Source organism: Silene latifolia, chromosome 2 (genome assembly GCF_048544455.1).
Source record: "Silene latifolia isolate original U9 population chromosome 2, ASM4854445v1, whole genome shotgun sequence".
NCBI classification, from domain to species: Eukaryota; Viridiplantae; Streptophyta; class Magnoliopsida; order Caryophyllales; family Caryophyllaceae; genus Silene; species Silene latifolia.
Window position 1 is genome coordinate 95,917,714 of NC_133527.1, and position 6,863 is coordinate 95,924,576.

The following is a 6,863-nucleotide window of genomic DNA, read 5'->3' on the forward strand; positions in this document are numbered from 1 at the left end:
CCTCGACCAACTGAAACGATATTATGCCTAGTGTAAGACAAGAAACGCGCCTCGCGTAATACCCACGTGTCGTTCAAGCGACACGAAATAAAAATGGCCCGCTGAAATAAACTTATGTCACTTTGCTCTTGCATTTTGACATTTCGACATCCTCACATCATCAAATAAATTGAATTATATTTTAGGAGTAAGTAAAGCTCCTGCTTATTTTCTAGTTCGCACAAGCTCTTGCTTAGAACAATTATTCTTTTACATTTATTCGAACTACACGCAAGGGTTTGATTTCATTTTTTTTAAATGAATACGTAGGTAATCCTTCACATCATACAACCCATTATTTTAAAGTGTAAATAGAAGGACATTTGCATTTGCATTTGAAATTCGACAAGAATAATAAAAGAAAATCACAATAGTTTCTTAACTAATTAATCTTTTATTCATTTGTTCCATAAATAATAATAGTATGCCAAATAATATAAAATGCTCAAAATAAATGCTAGGCTAGGATTCTAAACAGCCCGCTGTTTATTAAAAATAATAATAATAAATAGTACTACGACTAAGGCTACTCTTCCATCTTCCCTTTACCTTTGTCATTTCTATCATACTTCTTGTGTCGACCACGAGCCGGGCACTCTTGTGCTATATCCGACCTAATCACCAAAGGTCTCTCTCGTGGTCTAACCTTACCATTCCGATCCATCACCATCTCTGCGGCAGGAGCGGCCTTCGGTTTCTTCGACGGATGAACGACTCGGAATCCGGCCTCTTCCTCCTCTTTAGTCAAGTACTTCTGGTTCTCCTTTGCTACCTCGCGAATCTTGTAGTCAACAGGCTCGTGCTTCCTCAATTTCTCACGCTCTTCAGAAGTAGCAGCCTTCCTCCATTGCAAGTACGAATCAGATACCCATAAGGAGCTAATAGGAGCGGGTATGAACAACATGTTCCACTGAACCCACTTGAGGGCCTACTCTTGACGAGTCCCTGTTGTGTATGCCAGTGCAGTCTGAGGAACGGTGTCAAGTTTCGGGATGTTCTACTTAAGGCCCACTTGTCTCATCAATCTCTCCAGAAAGATGCAAATCATGAATTCCAAGCCAGGGATGCAAACTGACCGAGTCGGGTCTAAAGATGAAACTCCAGTGACTGACCTGAGATGCCACCATGGCACAATCCACCGGATCAAGGGACCCCCTTCATTCTTCAGCTTATTTTCCCAATAGTTGCAAACCCGAGTGAACTCCACCATGTAGAGCCTGGTTCTCATCGCAATTGATCGAGCATGGTATCCTGGCACATTAACTAGGGGCTCGATCAACCGCAGACGCTCCATAAGCCAAACCTGCAAATAAGACGGGAATTAATCCCACATGGTCAACCGAGAAAAAGAAAAAGAAAAAAACGAAAAGAAAGAAAGAAAGAAAGAAAAGAACGAAAAACGAAAAAAAAAAAAAAGAAAACGGTTGAAAAGAAAAGAAACGGTTCTTACCTGCAAAATGATGGGACTTCCCAAATAAGGAAGCTCGCGGTTGGCTTTTCTGCTGTCCAACCCCAGAATGATCTCTCCTAAACACAGGCATGCTGAGCTCTTGCGCAGCTCCATTTCTTCCACTAAGCTCAAGAAACGAGGATCCCCTCTCATCTCCTTGTCAACATGCCCTTGAAGGACATAACAATGCAAAAGACAAAACCCGAACGCCCTACGTCTCGCAACATAAGAAATAGAAGGGTCTTTCCTATTTATAAATCGGTCAATAAAATCAAACATACGGACTCCTTTTGAGGTTACAAAACGGTCAACTTCAGCCTTGGTCAGTCCAACCAAGTCTCTGAATTTACTTTTATATCCTTGAGAGCTAAAAGGTATAACAGGTGCATTTTCTGGGTCCCATCCTCCAATAGCAACTATTTCTTCAGGGAAACGACAAATATCGCCTCCGGAAAAGGCGAACACATGAAAATTAGGGTCCCAATAATCAAGACATGTATCCAAGAAAGTTTTCAAGATCTTCACTAACTTGAGACTCAAGATCGATCCCAAATTAAATGCACCCATGTCATGTTTCTCAACATTAGTAACTCGTTCGTCCACTCCTTCAGACGGTTCTCGAAAGCGTCCATGATTTTGAATTTTTTTATGAAGATATGAGAGCTTTTGAGAGATAGACGGAATAAAGATGAAGGAATTGTGTGAATAAATGCTTCCCCGAAGTCTCTATTTATACTAAACGCAATTTCCTAATTTCGGCTGAAGTCTGACCAGCTGGGGAAATGGCGCAGCATTTGCTGCGCCTCTTCGAAGAGTCGTGGCCCTTGCTGCGCCTCTTCCCCAGGCTGTTTTCCGTGATTTTCAGCTTTGGATCTTTCCTAATTTGTTTTTGGCTATAATTTCCTATTCCTATAGGTTATTATTTTGATAATTCCGACAAATTACCATATTTAAGTTTCCTAATTTTTCGGGCACGCTTTTCGAGACGAACTCGACATTTTCGCCAGTCAAGCACACTTGTTCATTTCTTTTTATTCTTTTTTTAGGGGGAATCATTTCACTCCTTATTTTTACTATATTTCGCACTTATACATTTCTTTTAATTTTTTTTTATGGGGTAGCCCTCCCTACCGTTCGCTCATTTCTGGGAATTTTTTTTTTGCATTTTCGGTCATTTTTGCTCATTTACGGGCACTTTTTCACTTTTTCTCATTTTGCGCTAATTTAAATCACGTATATATTATGTGTTCAACATGTAAATTCTATGTAAATTTCGGCAGCATGACGGCATAAACCGTCATCTACCAAACCTGTTTTAAGCTAACCTGCAGGAACAACAAACAGCCAGTAACAAAGGCACTCAGGCCATCATATATACAACCGAAACGCAATATGTACATCAAACTGGGGGCTCTCGCCCAAAACAGGTCCGAAAAGTCCAAAAGGAAGTCCAAAATGTACAAGTATATACAAGACGATCAACAGCCAAAAAGAGGAAAACAGCTACTCCGGGTCCCCACTCAGCTCAGCTACGATCGCCTCGAGGGCAACGATCTCAGCGTCCCTGACCTCCAACTCCCTCAAGAGGCGAGCTATCTCCTCCTGGGACTGCGCCAGCTCGCGCTCCAGGTCACGCTCCATGTGCAAATGATAAAGAAATGCCCCATTTCAATCATTTCATTGAACCGTTTCAACCAAAGCGCGAGAAATTCCAACAAAACTCAAAGTAAAGAGAATAAGAGGTTCATACCTGTCGTCCTCGGCCACCTGCAAGTGCCTCGACGGCTGTGGCCCGCAACCAGTTGGCCATCCTCCACAACGCCACGTGCTGAGACGGCGCCACCTGCATTTCAATAAATAAAAGGTTTTCAAAAAGAACGAATGTATTCTTATGCAATAAACAAATGTATTCTTATGCAATAAAGACAGCGAAAGACAGCCGAAGCTGGGGGCTTACCCTCCTCACTAAGTGCTGCCACTCCTCCGGGCCAGCATCCGTCACCTCCTCGCCGAAGTCACGGATCTCCAAGATCGTCGTTATCCCCGCCGCGTCCGTGTACTCAAGTGTCTCCGGGTACGCTGGGGGCTCGACGCCTACCACCTCGATCTCCTGCTAAGTTCAAATGAATTGTTTATTCGACGATCATTCGTCAAAAAAATTCAAAAAGGGGAAAGTAAAATACTTTCCACGATCGGCCAGTACGCCAACCTCTGGCGAACAAACAGAGAGTACTCCTCACCAGGAAGGAGAAGGGCGTCACCGCTAACATCCGCCAAGTCAGCCTCTCTCTCAGCGTCAGAAGGCTCCCTAAACATCGTCCATGAAGGATCGATGGGAACCGCGAAAGTCTCGCGAGAGCACTGACGAGTCAAACGCTCGCCCAGGTACCACACAGGTCCCATGGACGTCCACAACCGCAACCGACTCGAGCTCCTGGGTCGAAGGACCTCAGCCACGAAGGTCGGAGCGTCAGGGTAGTCAACCCACTGTCTGGGCACCCACTAAAACAAGCAAACAAAAGGTCATTCCTATGATCGGCTCTAAACGGGAAAAGAGGGTCATTCCTATGATTGCTCCTAAATAAAAATACCAATGAAGAAATGTAATTGAAGGTACTTACTTCGCTCAACTTCAGGGCATTCACGCCCCATCGACAAACGTCGTAAGAAGAGCGCTGGCTCATCCTATGGCACACCACCCAGTCCCTCACGACAGGGTATGCTCTCGGCTCAGGCTCCGTCCTTTTGGGCGCGAAGCCCGAAAAGTAGGAGTACACCCACACCTGCAAAACAAGATAATCGATAATGATCTTTCACAATTCGATAGAAATGGAAGAAATAATGATCTTTCATGATGCGTAATAAAGGTTCATACCTCCAACAACAGTCCAGGGTCGACAGTAGCAGGAGAAGTCCTCTTCTCCACCAGCTCGGAATAAACCATGGCCCTCATGTAGCGAGTGAGGACCGCAAAGCCAGGAGTAACCCAGTCCCACCAACCTAGGTCACTCAAGTGAGAAAGGACCAGAAGAAGCTTCCTCGACAGCCTCTCCCTCTTGTCTCCGAGGTATAGCAAAGACAAGAACCACCAAAGCCACAAATGAGCCCTCTGCTCCGCAGTACAAGCAGGAGGAGCCATCTTCCTCCCATCCATCATCACCGTCGCCGGAGTCCTACCCACAAAGTAGTTTCTGACATATGTACTCGGCACCAACCCGGGAACGGTAGCAGCCCCCACTGCCAAGTTCCAGCCGATCAGCCTCCTCGCCTCGGCCGAGTCCACTCTCATGGCCGTCAACAGCCACACCAACGCCTCCTCTCCACACGGCAGACCAGAGATCATTTCATAGTCCTCCAAGGTGACCCCGACCTCTCCAAAAGGCATGTGAAAGGTCGAGTTCTTGTCCCAGTACCGATCAAGAAAAGCTCGAATCAGGCAAAGGTTAGCCAGAATCTTCCTCTCCTTGATCGCCCTCCACGCTCCCACCAAAGCTTCGAAGGCTCCTAGCTCGATGATGGCCTTCTCCTCCTCCGTCAGTCTCTTGTAGGCCTCCATAATCGTCGTGTAACCAGAGAAGAACCTCATGTTCCCGTCCTCCTATATCAATCCGGGTCGAAAGCTATCTTTAGCACAAGACTAACGCGAAATAAAACAGTAAGTGAATAAGGAAGGAATGACAAGTTCGAGACTTACCAAACTCCTTGTCGTCCTGTAAGACAGGTGGCTCTCTAATGCCCAAATGAGATGTCTGCCATCCCATTTCGCAGCCCACTCAGGTGCCCCCGCTAGCTGGCGACCACCACATCCTACGTTGGCCCGCTTCGGGACCTCCTCGATCTCCTCCTCAACGACCTCCTTGACCACCTCCTCGAATTGAGAGAAGGGTCAAAGTCGAATTCTACGTCCATGGGAGCCCTCCCTGACATAGAAGGAACATCACCTGCAAAATTAAAGTAAATTAGGCCGCGTCAAATGACGACAAGCCTCGGTGAAGGTAGTTTCAAGCCCTTTAAGCCCCGAAAATGGCCTTTTCCTGCCATCTTTGGCCATTTCCTTCGAAACTCGAGCACTCACGTGATAAATTGGGTCAAGTCAAGTCTAAGTTCAAGCCTAGTCACAGGTTTGAGTCGAAATTTCGGCAACATTTTGCTATAATAGCAATCATGCCATAGAAAAGTATCCTGAAAAAGCTGTCACAAATCGAAAATCCGAAAGGGTACGAAGTTTACCCATTACACAAGGGTTCTAAAAACCTAATTTCATCAAAAATGGACAATCCTAAAGGCATTTTCAAAGCGATTTTCGAAACAGCTGAGAAACCGTCTCAATTTCGCTCAAATGCTCAATAATTGACGAAAATTCAAAAAGAATACATGTTTATGTTCCTAACATTGCCAATTATCCATTTTTAATGTCAATTTTACAAGACAGATCCAATTGGGAGAAAAGCCCCAAATTTTCGACATATTGGGTCAAAAAACCCCAATTTTTTGGATCAAAATCAAGCAAATACAAGAATTAAAGCAAGGATAAGACACATACCTCTATTAGTCATAATTAATGGCACGATTTGATCAAGTTTTAACTAAGAATGGTTGGAATATGAGAGAGTTTTAATAAAATTTGTGCTTTGTTATTATGAAATGAAACACGGTTTTAGTCGAGTTTTTACTTAGACAGGGACGAGCTTGGGAAAGGACGCAGCACCTGTTGCACCTCTTCCAAGAGTTGTAGCTCTTGCTGCGCCTCTTCCCCAGCTTCCCTCCAGCTCAGTTTTCAAAAGTTCATTACAAGTTAGTTGTTTGTGGGCCCATCTTTGGTGTGCCTCTTCTCCAACATCTTATATCATATATTCGGTCTATTAGACATTTATTTTTTTGTTCGGAAACGTATTTTATCTTCAAGCAGACTGCGAACCATTGCAGTATTTTATCTTCAAGCAGACTGCGAACCGTCGCAATATTTTATCTTCCAGCAGACTCTGAACCATCGCAGTACTTTATCTCCCAGTAAGGACTTCGCTTGCAGCAACGAGCGGATTTCCGGCGGTGTTTCGACACACCTTCACCGAGAGTCCATGATAGCCGATTGCACTTCTCGAGAGATGGAGTTTGTTTGGAAGCAGACGCAAGCAGATTCTCAGAAATGTTTCAATCCAGACGAAATCATCAGCATATTCCCCGATGAGAGTTCGCTTGAGACAGACGCAAGCAGATTCCCCCAGCAGTTCCAACCGACGTCCTGTTGTCCTCAATTTTATTCATTCCAAGAAAGAGGTCTCAGGTATGATTTCTTATTATGGCAGGCGAGCCTCCTTACGTAGTCTAATGGACTTTAAACGACCCTCCCCGATAGTCGACAGTCTCTAAAATA